Genomic DNA, 14,023 nt, shown 5'->3' on the forward strand with positions numbered 1-14,023 from the left:
TGGCTTGCCTCTGAGAATAAGCAGGGTTGGTCTGGGTCAGTCCCTGAATGGGAGACCAGATGCTGTTGGAAGTGTTGTTTCCTGGGGATATTGCCCTGTTTAAGGTGCTGTCTTTTGGATGGGACTTTAACAGGTGTCCTGACTCTCTGTGGTCACTAAAGATCCCATGGCACTTATCATAAGAGTAGGGGTGTTAACCCCGGTGTCCTGGATAAATTCCAAATCTGGCCACCTAATCCTCCCCAGCTACCAATTGGCTCATTCTTCCCCTGTAACGATTCCCCAGGTCATTGCTGTAAATGAGTAAAATAAGGGTCAAATAAAACATATTAGGAGCCAGACAGACATTGTTAGGTTGAACAGAACACCCTTATTGGATATAGCCTATTGTGGTTGTTCTTTAGTCGATTGAGTATGCAAGCCTTCACTTTAAACATATTAAGTCCCTCCTCCTTTAGAACAACTCTTATACTTACTAGCTTTATAGACCTGATTTGTTTTCGTGACAATGTTTTGTTGCATTAGAATGCTAGCTGAATGGGCCAACTTGAGTTTCCACACATTCAACTGTTGAGCTGAAAACAAGGCTTGGGATGCCGTTTCAATTAGCGATAATGTGCAGATGTGTTTCCTAAACTCTTTACTTCCCTTGGCATGGCAATCTACCCCTCCTGAAATGGACTGGGGACTCCCAGAGCCTTAATGGCCTCGTTATTGTACACGTTTTAATAGGATTGCTATGAAACTAGAAGAATGGCTGCTGCCTTTCTGCTTATTTACCATCTGAGGGTGGTACGAGATGGAGAGGCTGATCTGGACTGACTGACTGGCTTCCAAAATTACGTTATTTGGTTGTTGTTGAGTGTAGTCATTCCTGATATCAGTAAAATAGACTGTGGAAAACTACACTGTGGTACTTAATCTGGGTTGGAGTATCTTTCAAAGACTGCTGGCTGCTGAATACTGTATGTCACAAAGCACAATTTAATGAATGTCCGCTATGTTTGGTGGATGATGTCTAAAGGTTGTATTTGAAGTGTTATCTGCCAGAGAGAGACATCCTCACAGGCAATCATCTCACATATCACATGCCCTATTTTTTTTGACAGTATTTTTAGCTGCAACCTCCTACACAGTATCTGTAGTCAGTTCATCTGCAGCATCAATTTCTCAGTCTCCAATAATCAATATTTTAAGTGAATGTGATCTAAATAAAGCTGAGAACTTCAGACAGTAGATGTTTTACTAACACAGCCAACAACCATCATGCAGAAAACAACAGTCACTGTCACAGCAGGTTTTAGAGCTCTTAGCTCAGTCTATACTTTAGGTGGTATTTTATTAGGATCCCCATTAGCTGTTGCGAAAACAGCAGCTACTCTTTCCGGTGTCCACAAAAAAAACATGAAGCATGACATAATACAGAACATTAATAGATAAGAACAGCTCAAGGACAGAACTGTATACATTTAAAACGTCACACATTGCCTACATATCAGTACATATACACCAACTATTTAGGTCAAATAGGGGAGAGGCGTTGTGCCGTGAATTGTTGCTTTATTTGTTTTTTTAAACTAGGTTGCTCTTCACTTGAGCAATCTGAGATGGAAGGGAGTTCCATGCAGTAACGATTGTATATAACACTGTACCGTTTTTCTTGAATGTTCTGGATTTGGGGACTGTGAAAAGACCCCGTGGTGGCTTGTATGGTGGGGTAAGTATGTGTGTCAGAGCTGTGTGTAAGTTGACTTTGCAAACAATTTGGAATTTTCAACACATTAAGTGATGCAGTCAGTCTTTCCTCGACTTTTAGCCAAGAGAGACTGGCATGCATTGTATTGATATTAGCCCTCTGATTACAGTAAAGTGCAAGACGTGCTGCTCTCTTCTGGGCCAGCTGCAGTTTTTCTAGGTCCTTCTTTGCAGCACCTGACCATATGACTGGGTAATAATCAAGATAAGATAAAACTGGTGTACTGCAGTTTGACTCTGACCTGGAGCCTTCTGGGCTTGTGCCACACTGAATGCCCCCAATAGTCTAGTAGTGTCTAATTCTGCAGTCAGGGAACTGTAATATCCTTTAATTAATTGAAGTAATTATATGAATAGTCATTGAGCGGCAGTATCCAGCTGACTCATCGGGGTCCAAGCCCTGTGTCATCAAACCCAAGACCACCTCAGATTCCAAGGATTCAAGAGTGGTTTAAGAATCAGGAATACAACATGTCATTGGGTTGTGATCTTAACTCTGAAAGATATGAAATAAGGAATCTAATCGCTGGACATTAGCCAAACATTTGATAGCAAGAAGACAGTAATACACCAGGAGTGGTCTGGAAAGGTTTCAGCTTATCAGGTGTCCACACCAATGCCGACAGTAGGTAAGAACATTCTTCCCCATCCCCAACTCTCCCATTCCTGTACAGATAGGGGTCTTTCCTTCTTAATGACATATAGCAAGGGAGGGTGACAGTTGCACATTCACACAGGCATTGATTGCCACTACTTTGTCATCAGTACTGCTTGAGCAGTTCCCCAGGAGAGGACATTTACAGTGACATGGAGTGAGTCACACCTGCACAGCATACACATACAAACAGATACACACACACACTACACAGACATGTACAGTTAATTGCACACACACCCACACACACTTATGCAAACCTCTGCTGTGAAATGTATTGTGGACACCTGACAGTCCAACTAGAGATCAATAAACTTGCAATACAGTGCAATCCACTTCATGTCAAGTCTTGTCACAGTGGATAGCTTGTAGAAATTAATTCCTTCTTGTCACTTCAATTTTAATTGTCACAAAATCATTTCAGAGGTCCAACCCAAGAATATCGGAAAACCCAATAAATTAATGGATTCTGTCCTAAGAGCTCAGGATAAGGATGTCAAAGAAAAGAAAAAGCTTTGTGGATGATCTGGTTGAACTGAACCAAAGAAAAGTATTTCTCTAACGTGTAACATTGTGCCCTGACAGTACTAAAGGGAAGATTTACAAACCGGGTGGCATGGATAAAACAATGGTAGCTAACTCCTACCTGCAGCTGATTGTGACTCAGCTGTTATCTGAGGGATCCTTCAGAAGGCTTGGCGACAGGGTTGCTGTTTGAATGTCCAATGAGGCCTGGGATCATTTACAGCTAGGCTCCCTCTCTCTCCACCCTACCCAACCCCATACCCCAGCCTGTCCCTAGATAGGCCGATTAATCATACTGCCACAGAGATAGTGAGCCAATCTGTATGTGAAGCTGTAGTGAAAACAGAGAAAGAGCCGGGTTTCTGCAGCAATGCAGATAGGACGACATCTATTGGGATCCCATCCCTCTCGTTTCAAAATGGAGCACAAATACAATGGATGCTCCTGCAATGATAACTAAAGGTTTCTGTGTCAGATGTAGTCTCACATTTACTAAAGGATATCTGATGAGGCCCTGACATGAAAGCCATTTTATGTGAACATATTGCTTGCTATGATGAGATATTATGATTTGAAACGATATTTGGAAAACTCTAACAATCTTATTAACATATACTCAGTCCCCTTCAGTACTTCTACGACTTACTTTCAATCCCAAGTTACTTCTGGAGGACAACCCAGAGCTATCTGCTACAAGCGGTGGAAAAAACAGCATCTAAAAGTGGCATGGGGCTTATCTTTCACCTTTGCAGATAAAAAACTGTTGAAAATGCCTTATCAGCAGCAGGGCGGTTGTGGAAGGCTGGGACTAATGGCAGGGCCTGGACCTGCCACTCTCTCCAAACGTCTGCCTGGCATTCAGCGCAACACCACAAGGCCAGCCAGCCAGCCAGCCAGCCCCTCTCTCTCTCCCTCACCGTCTCTCTCTCTCCCTCACCGTCTCTCTCTCTCTCCCTCACCGTCTCTCACTCCCTCACCGTCTCTCTCTCTCCCTCACCGTCTCTCTCTCTCTCCCTCACCGTCTCTCTCTCCCTCACCGTCTCTCTCTCTCCCTCACCGTCTCTCTCTCTCCCTCACCGTCTCTCTCTCCCTCACCGTCTCTCTCTCTCCCTCACCGTCTCTCTCTCTCCCTCACCGTCTCTCTCTCTCCCTCACCGTCTCTCTCTCTCCCTCACCGTCTCTCTCTCCCTCACCGTCTCTCTCTCTCCCTCACCGTCTCTCTCTCTCCCTCACCGTCTCTCTCTCTCCCTCACCGTCTCTCTCTCTCCCTCACCGTCTCTCTCTCTCCCTCACCGTCTCTCTCTCTCCCTCACCGTCTCTCTCTCTCCCTCACCGTCTCTCTCTCTCCCTCACCGTCTCTCTCTCTCCCTCACCATCTCTCTCTCTCCCTCACCGTCTCTCTCTCTCCCTCACCATCTCTCTCTCTCTCTCACCGTCTCTCTCTCTCCCTCACCGTCTCTCTCTCTCCCTCGCCGTCTCTCTCTCTCTCTCTCTCACCTGGCCTGCGTGACACAGTTGACAGCTGAGAAATCATATTTGTTACTGTTGTTGGGTTGATGTATAAGAGGAAAGAGTGAAAGTAATCATAACATAACAGCTAATCATAGGCCCATAGTTGCTTTGTAATCAGCATAGTTGAGAACAAATTTAAAATGCATGCTCTGGGTTCAGCCTTTGAAAAACATGATTTAGTCTCGAATCAACTAAAATATTCCAAGTTCAAAGAGAAAACTAAATCGGAAGGGTTGTAATTCAGCCTGCTTTGTGGCTTTGATTTTTGTTCCCATGATCTGCTTACTGTAGCTAGTCATTCGTGCAGTATTAGAGCCGTGGTGACGGGAGAATGGTATTATCCCTTGTTTCTCACAACAAACAGGTCTATACCTAATGAACCGGCTGCACATTGGCCTGAAGACGGAAACAATGCACTGGAAACATGAAGAATGAGGAAGTATGCATTAAAACTCAATTACACACATTAACCAACATACAAAATAGACAATCACTCACCAAAACATATGAAAATAATGATTAATTCCACCCAGGAAACTATTAAGGAAGCGGCAAGTCCTCTACAGTGAATTCGGAAAGTATTCAGACCCCTTGACTTTTTCCACATTTTGTTACATTACAGCCGTATTCTAAAATGGATTAAATAGTTTTTTCCCCTCATTAATCTACACACAATACCCCATAATGACAAACCAAAAACTGTTTTTTAGAAATGATTGCTAATTCAAAAACTGAAATATCACATTTACATAAGTATTCAGACCCTATACTTTGTTGAAGCACCTTTGGGCGCGATTACAGCCTCGAGTCTTCTTGGGTATGACGCTATAAGCTTGGCACACCTGTATTTGGGGAGTTTCTCAAATTCTTCTCTGCAGATCCTCTCAAGCTCTGTCAGGCTGGATGGGGAGCGTTGCTGCACAGCTATTTTCAGGTCTCTCCAGAGTTGTTCAATCGCGTTCATGTCCGGGCTCTGGCTGGGCCACTCAAGGACATTCAGAGGACATTTGTCCCAAAGCCACTCCTGCGTTGTCTTGGCTGTGTTCTTAGGGTCATTGTCCTTTTGGAAGGTGAACCTTCGCCCCAGTCCAAGGTCCTGAGCACTCTGGAGCAGGTTATCGTCTAGGATCTCTCTGTACTTTGCTCTTTTCCTCTTTTCCTGGAACCTGACTAGTCTCCCAGTCCCTGAAGCTGAAAAACATCCCCACAGCATGATGCTGCCACACCATGCTTCACCGTAAAGATGGTGCTAGGTTTCCTACAAACGTGTGATGCTTGGCATTCAGGCCAAAGTGTTCAATCTCGGTTTCATCAGACCAGAGAATCTTGTTTCTCATGGTCTGAGAGTCTTTTAGGTGCCTTTTGGCATACTCCAAGCGGGCTGTCATGTGCCTTTTACTGAGGAGTGGCTTCCGTCTGGCCACTCTACCATAAAGGCCTGATTGGTGGAGTGCTGCAGAGATGGTTGCCCTTCTTGAAGGTTCTCCCATCTCCACAGAGGAGCTCTGGAGCTCTGTCAGAGGGAACATCAGGTTCTTGGTCACCTCCCTGACCAAGGCCCTTCTCCCCTGATTGCGGCCAGCTCTAGGAAGAGTCTTGGTGGTTCCAAACTTCTTTCATTTAAGAATGATGGAGGCCACTGTGTTCTTGGGGACCTTCATTGCTGCAGACATTTTTTGGTGCCCTTCCCCAGATCTGTGCTTCGACACAATCCTGTCTCGGAGCTCTACGGACAATTCCTTTGACCTCATGGCTTGGTTTTTGCTCTGACGTACACTGCGAACTGTGGGGAATTATATAGAGAGGTGTGTGCCTTTATAAATCATGTCCAATCAATTGAATGTACCACAGGTGGACTCCAATCAAGTTGTAGAAACATCTCAAGGATGTTCCATGGAAACAGGACGGACCAGAGCTCAATTTCGAGTCTTATAGCAAAGGGTCTGAATGCTTATGTAAATAAGGTATTTATGTTCATATATTTTCATACATTTGCTAACATTTCTAAAAACCTATTTTTTCTTTGTCATTATGGGGTATTGTGTGTAGATTGATGAGGAACATGTTTTATTTAATCAATTTTAGAATAAAGCTGTAACATAAAATGTGGAAAAGGGGAAGAGGTTTGAATACTTTCCGAATGCACTCGATTTATATATATACAAAAGTATGTGGACACCCCTTCAAATTAGTGGATTCTAGCTCAGTGACTTTCAATGTGGCACAGTCATAGGATGCCATCTTTCCAACAGTCAGTTCGTCAAATTTCTGCCCAGCTGGAGCTGCCCCGGTCAACTGTAAGTGATTTTATTGTGAAGGGGAAACGTATTGGAGCAACAAGTGGTAGGCCACACAGGCTCACAGAACGGGACCGCCGTGTGCTGAAGGGCGTAGTGCATAAAAATTGTCTGGTTGCAACACTCACTCCCAAGATGCAAACTGCCTCTGGAAGCAACATCAGCACAATAACTGTTCGTCGGGAGCTTCATGAAATTGATTTCCATGACCGAGCAGCCGGATACAAACCTAAGATCACAATGCGCAATGCCAAGCGTCGGCTGGAGTGGTGTAAAGCTCGCTACCATTGGACTCTAGAGCAGTGGAAACGTTCTCTGGAGTGATGAATCACGCTTCACCATCTGCCAGTCCGACGGATTAATCTGGGTTTGAGGTATGCCTGGAGAGTGATACCTGCCCAAATGCATAGTGCCAACTGTAAAGTTTGGTGGAGGAGGAATAATGTTCTGGGACTGTTTTTCATGGTTCGGGCTAGGCCCTTTAGGATTTCCCAGTGAAGGGAAATCTTAACTCTGAAGCATACAATTACATTCTAGACAATTCTGTGCGTCCAACATTGTGGCAACAGTTTGGGGAAGGCCCTTTCCTGTTTCAGCATGACAATGCCACCGTGCACAAAACGAGGTCCATACAGAAATAGTTTGTCGAGATCGGTGTGGAAGAACTTGACTGGCCTGCACAGAGCCCTGACTTGAACACCTTTGGGATGAATTGGAACACCGACTGCGAGCCAGGCCTAATCGCCCAACATCAGTGCCCGACCTCACGAATGCTGTTGCGTCTGAATGGAAGCAAGTCCCCGCAGCAATGCTCCAACATCTAGTGGGAAGTCTACCCAGAAGATTGGAGGCTGTTATAGCAGCAAAGGGGAGACCAACTCCATATTAATGCCCATGATTTTGGAATAAGATGGTCGACGAGCAGGTGTGGTCATGTAGTGTATCTGACAACTGTCACTGAAGAACCATTCACACATTCACACCGATACCTGTATTTTTGTTACAGGGTCTGTGAAAATGCAGGTTATATGACTAGGTCTTGAGGTGGGATTTAATATACCACGTTTTTTACCCCCTACACCTTTCAGATACACAAAAACAGCAGGTATAAAGAAGGATATTAAAAACATGGGATTTTTGTCTGTGTGTGAAAAGGATTTCACAGTATTGGACTCTTTACAAACATGAATATGGCAAAACATCAGCAAGTAGAAATGGCAGGAGCGCAGTGGACACTGTGTGTCTACTGTGAGATAGGGGGACAGGACACAGAATAGTTCAAATGAGGCTCTTTTCTACATTTCTTTTAGTGGGACACCAGCTGTCAATTCACCAGCTGCTGGACTTGAGAAGCAGAGACTGAGACAAACTATCTGAATGTAGTCACTAAGGGATTTGGCAGGCTGAGCTATGGGAGTAAAAAGGCCCGAATGAGCCTGCCTGAATGTTTTGGAGGCTGAAAAATGACACAGTTTTGAGAGTTATCTTCTAACATCCAACAGTCAGCAAAGTAGGTCATTTTAAAGCAGTTGTTAATCACAATAAGAATGTGGTGGGTGTTTTTTACTGATGGGAAACATTTCAGTCCATGATTGGTTTCAGTCCATGAGGGTTCTTTTCCCCCCAAACACAGACATGCTCATTTGTTTTCATCTGAGTACAAGACTGTGATAGTCATGTGACCACTCCACCCCCACTCCTGAAATGTATTGGCTGGGAGTGAGTGGTTCAAAAGCAGAAACAGAGACTCTGTGCTTGTACAACATTGCAGTCAACAGTGCAGGTGACTGCCTACTGACTGATCTGCAAAGAACCTTGCATCATAAATAACTACTCATTATTATTTGTTGATCAGTCAGTCACAATGTATCTATGATACATTACAGTTTTCATCTTCTTGAACATGGCCAATGTCTCCAGGGACAGGATCAACGTAGTTGGTTGGTTTGCATTTTAGGAAGTCACTTCAGGACACAGAGTCTGGTGAGGGGCAAAGACTAATCTAAGACACTTCACTTCTACTTCCGATGGAATGGCGGAAATGCTTACACTTGTCGCTTTATTTAAATTCCATACAATAAAAATGTACATTTATGGCTCTCATCTCAATGAGATATAAAGCTACCGATAAAAACATGTATCCTGATTCAAAGGCGCTTTTTATTTTCATTCGAGAAAGCTGTATGAAATCATCAATATCCTTTGTTCTGGTGCAGAACTACATCAGTGTACTGTCCTGGAGCAGAGCCCAACAATGACACCCAGCAGCACTATCGAGGTGTGAAGTGACCAGCCCGAGATAGCCAGCTATGTCCTTGGAACTGTCCCCTCACAGCTCTGCCTGCCAGCCTGCTTGCTCTAGCTACATGGCGCACAGGACACATCGTAAAAAAATGCATCCTGTAGCTCTTCATAAAACCCCCATGGCTTTTCTCCGGTTTCCCCTCTCCATACTCCTCAGTGTATCTGTCAGCCTCTGTCTTATCTGCTCCTTCTTTGTCCTGTCCTAGCTTACACGGACCTGAGGGAAGACTACAGGGTACCCCCTAGGCTCCTGCCCCAGTATAGCCTGGTTTAGATCTTATCTGTTGGAAAGATATCAGTTTGTCTCTGTGGATGGGTTGTCCTCTGACAAGTTTCGGTGTTCCTCAAGGTTCTGTTTTAGGACCATTATAGTTTTCACTATATATTCTATCTCTTAGTGATGTCTTTCACAATGTCAACTTTCACTGCTATGTGGACGACACACAGCTGTACATTTCGATTAAACATGGTGAAGCCCCAAAATGGCCTACCCTGGAAGCCTGTGTTTCAGACATAAGGAAGAGGATGGCGGCACATTTTTTACTTTTAAACTCGGACAAAACATAGATGCTAGTTCTAGATCCCAAGAAACAAAGAGATCTGCTGTTCGATTTGACAATTAATTTTGATGGTTGTAAAGTTGTCTCAAATAAAACTGTGAAGGACTCTGATATCTCTTTTGACGAACATATTGAGAATATTTTAAGGGCAGCTTTTTTCCATCTTCGTAACAACTTTTTGTCCAAATATTATGCAGAAAAGCTAATCCATGCTTTTGTTACTTCTAGATTAGACTACTGCAATGCTCTACTCTCCAGCTACCCGGATAAAGCACTAAATAAACTTCAGTTAGTGCTAAATACGGCTGCTAGAATATTGACAAGAACCCCAAAAAATGTATCATATTACTCCAGTGCTAGCCTCTCTACACCGACTTCCTGTTAAGGCTAGGGCTGATTTCAACGTTTTACTGCTAACCTACAAAGCATTACATGGACTTGCTCCTACCTATCTCTCCGATTTGGTCCTGCCGTACATACCTACATGTATGCTACAGTCACAAGACGCAGCCCTCCGTATTGTCCCCAGAATTTCTAAGCAAATAGCTGGTGGCAGGGCTTTCTCCTACATAGCTCAATTTTTATGGAATGGTCTGCCTATGCATGTGAGAGACGCAGGCTCGGTCTCAACCTTTAACTCTTTACTGAAGACTCATCTCTTCAGTAGGTTCTATGATTGAGCATAATCTGGCCCAAGGGTGAACGGCAAGGCACTGGAATGACGAACCACCCTTGCTGTCTTTGCCTGGTCGGATCCCCTCTATCCACTGGAATTCTCTGCCTCTGACCCTGTTGCAGGGGTTGAGTCACTGACTTAATAGTGCTCTTCCATGCTGTCACTAGGAGGGGTGCGTCATGGCATGCCAGGCTTTTTTGCGCTATAATCGAGTTGAGTGGGTTGGGTCACTACCGTGATCTTCCTGTCCGGTCTTGTGCACCCTCGGGCTCGTGCAGTGGAGGAGATCTTTGTGGGCTATACTCAGCCTTGTCTCAGGGTAGTAAGTTGGTGGTCTGTTGATATCCCTCTAGTGGTGTGGGGGCTGTGCTTTGGCAAAGTGGGTGGGGTTATATCCTGTCTGGTTGGCACTGTACGGGGGTATTGTCAGACGGGGTCACAGTGTCCCCCGACACCCCCTGTCTCAGCCTCCAGTATCTATGCTGCAATGGTCTATGAGCCGGGGGGCTAGTGTAATTCTCCTGTCTTATCTGGTGTCCTGTGTGAATTTAAGTATGCTCTCTCTAATTCTCTCTCTCTCCCTCTCTCCCTCCCCTCTCGGATGACCTGAGCCGTAGGACCATGCTGCAGGACTACCTGACCTGTCGACTCCTGACTGACCGCACCTGCTGTCTCAACATCTGAATGCTCGGCTATGAAAAGCCAACTGACATTTACTCCTGAGGTGCTGAATTGTTGCACCCTCTACAACCACTGTGATTATTATTTCACCCTGCTGGTCATCTATGAACGTTTGAACATCAGAAGGGGACTGGCCGCCTCAAAGCCTGGTTCCTCTCTAAGTTCCTCCCTAGGTTCCTGCCTTCGTAGGGAGTTTTTCCTAGCCCTCGTGCTAAGTCACATCTGCATTGCTTGCTGGTTGGGGTTTTAGGCTGGTTTTCTGTATAAGCACTTTGTGACATCTGCTGATGTAAAAATATATAAACAATTATAATTATATAATTAATTAATTATATATAATTATAAATAAATGTGATTGATTTGATTGATATTGAGCAGGTACAGGCTGGTGTTTGTTAGGCGGGTGCCATGTGTTTGTGGCTGCACCACGTCGTGGTTCCTGACAGTGCAGGACAGGGTGAGGTGTTAATAGAAGCTGGTGGGGTAAACAGAGCAGCTGTCAGAAGGGCTGCCTCCTGGACATACCCCAGGAAAATAAAGGTAGCTACTCCACTACACTACAAACCGAGCCACCTAGGCTAAATTAGACATTATCAATGAGAGCGACCTAATGTATACTCACCATAGTGTTCCTGCAAAGACCCCAAAGCAAATGACTGTGTTCTCAGGTCCCAAACACAGTACAAAGGCACATCTCACAGCTTATCATGAAACAATCTTTCAAAATCAAGAAAACAATCTTACCATAAAAATGATCAAGCTTGTTACAAATGATCACGCTTGTCACAAAAGTTTGCACATTATGCACTCGAAAATAACATGCAAAGCGAAGCATACACATTACCTGTCCCACTTAAGATTATCCATCTGTGCAATACAAGTAGAGATGAGATCAATCAAGTCACAGTGCAGCCTTATCCAGCACCAACTCAGTTCCCCCAGCCTACAGCGTAGTTTCTGCACTTCAGCACCGGACAGCAACATTTAGTTCCTCCTATCTATGCATAAAGTCTCCCCCTATCTATTCATATTCCATAAGTAGTTAAAGCCAGGCAGGCAAAAATTGTTGGAATACACCCTTACCAGAGCAATCTCCTTGATCCTATTATCCACAATGGACGGGCCAACCCATTCACCAGAGAGGCACTTAAGGGTTAATGTAACAGTGCCTTAATAACGTCCCTCGATTCGCTCGCCCATCAGCCCAAGAAACTGCAGTCCTCCTCTCACTGTTCCCACTGCAGCAGTACTCACTCTCCTTTACCCACACACACATGAACGTACAAACACACACAATCTCTCTCACATGACCCTTCATTCTCTCAATCCCCTCCTCCTCTCCCTCTTTCTACTCTCTCCCTTTTTCACTCCCCCCAGAGTGGATCCCCCTCCCCTTTCCATCTCTTCTCTCCCCCGCATCTTCCACCCCCTCCCTATATCCTCCCCTTCATCCTCCCCCTCCCTCCATCCATCCTCCCCCCTCCCTCTATCCACCCCCTCCATCCTCCCCCCACTCCATCTTCCCCTTCACTCCATCCTCCCCCCACTCCAGCGCTCTCACTCTCTCAGCCTCTTGATTTGTGATGCTGCTCACACTGTGCTGTATGCAGCACTCCTCTCCGCCGCCCTGCTCCAACACTGAAGGGCAACCCGAGAGAATCCATATGCAATACTGTCAAACCCACATCAAGAACCTAGCGGTACTTCAAACAAACCTCACCGAAGACTAGCACCTCTGGGAACTGTACAGAGTCTAGCATCTCAGGGAACGATAGAGAGTTCAGCTGTAAAATATGTGTCAGGGAAGGAAAAGGAGAGGAGGAAAGAGACAACATGAGAACAGGATGAGAGTAGAACAGCAGATGGGTAGAGGAAAAGGAAGTAGAAAGGGATGTAGAGTAGAGTGAGAGAGCTTAGGAAAAAAATAGAGAAATGAGAGAGGAGAGACCCCATTGTGTGGCACACACACTGTAGCCAGAAGAGGTAGTTTGACACTGAAGGAGTGACTGCTGAGAGATTCTCTTTCAAATGCTCACTAGGCTCACACGCACACACACACGTGCCCATAAAAATACGCACACACAAACACATACACACACACACGCGAAGGCGCACGCACGCACATAAACACTCACTAATGTCTTTGCAGCAGAAATTTTATTTTCATGTATAACGTTACATGGAACAATTTATACTTAATTGTACTTAAGAATTGTTGTAAGGGCTCAAATCCAACTGGCATCTCACAAGTAGCTATAAGGAGATTGACAGAAGCTGTGAATCAGCAGTTGGTCTTACTAAGCAAACCTTTCTTTCCCACACCTTTTCTGACCGCTGTGGCAACAGCCAAGATGGATCACGGTAATCACCGTAGCAGCAGCAGTAGAGAGGCTCTACAAGATCATTGATGTAATGATGTCACAGTGGAGGCTGCTGAGGGGAGGACGGCTCATACTAATGGCTGGAATGGAGTCAATGGAATGGTATCAAACACATGTAAACCACGTCTTTGATGTGGTTGATACCACTCCATTGACTCCATTCCAGACATTATTATGAGCCGTCCTCCCCTCAGCAGCCTCCACTGTAAAGTAGAAGCAATAGTTGATGTAGTCATAACAACAATCACAACAGCAGAAGTAATTTTATAGATGCAGAAAAACTACAGGACATTAAAGATGGAGGTAGTGCTAAAGTTAAATGAGAAAACATTGCAAGCACACTATAGCTTTCTCATGGATTTATTTTCTTAGCTTACCCTTTCAGATCTTAATTTGGGTCGTCTTGGAATTGGCACAATAAATGTATTTGTCCTCTACTGCAGCATGTTTCTATGATGCTCTCTCTGTACTATTGGGACCTTTGCTGAGCCAGACAATTCAGAGTCCTCTGAGCTTTTTATAGTGTTGCGGAAAATTATCATCTTCCCGTTAGTGAAGATGCCTCCAAGAGGCCAGTGATGAGCACTCCTAAATGAAATCAATAAGGCCTCAATCAGTGGGAACGAAAGAAAGAGGGATGGCCTTTAGCAATTTCACAACCCAGGCCTGGAGAAACA

The 14,023-nt window shown here is 44.8% G+C and overlaps 1 protein-coding gene across 8 annotated transcripts in view; it reads right to left on the minus strand.

The window, feature by feature from the left end:
• Positions 1-14,023, minus strand: part of LOC139557463 (synaptotagmin-2-like) — a 99,814-nt gene that overhangs the window by 33,812 nt on the left and 51,979 nt on the right. For 2 of the 8 annotated variants that reach the window (XM_071372290.1, XM_071372287.1), the window contains exon 1: positions 12,049-12,242. The exons of 5 other annotated variants lie outside the window; for them this stretch is intronic. The gene's annotated coding sequence lies outside the window, so the exon portion shown is untranslated. Of the gene's footprint in view, positions 1-12,048; positions 12,244-14,023 lie in introns of those variants that run through there. One more of the 8 variants, XM_071372288.1, reaches the window with a different exon arrangement.

Source organism: Salvelinus alpinus, chromosome 28 (genome assembly GCF_045679555.1).
Source record: "Salvelinus alpinus chromosome 28, SLU_Salpinus.1, whole genome shotgun sequence".
Taxonomy (NCBI): domain Eukaryota; kingdom Metazoa; phylum Chordata; class Actinopteri; order Salmoniformes; family Salmonidae; genus Salvelinus; species Salvelinus alpinus.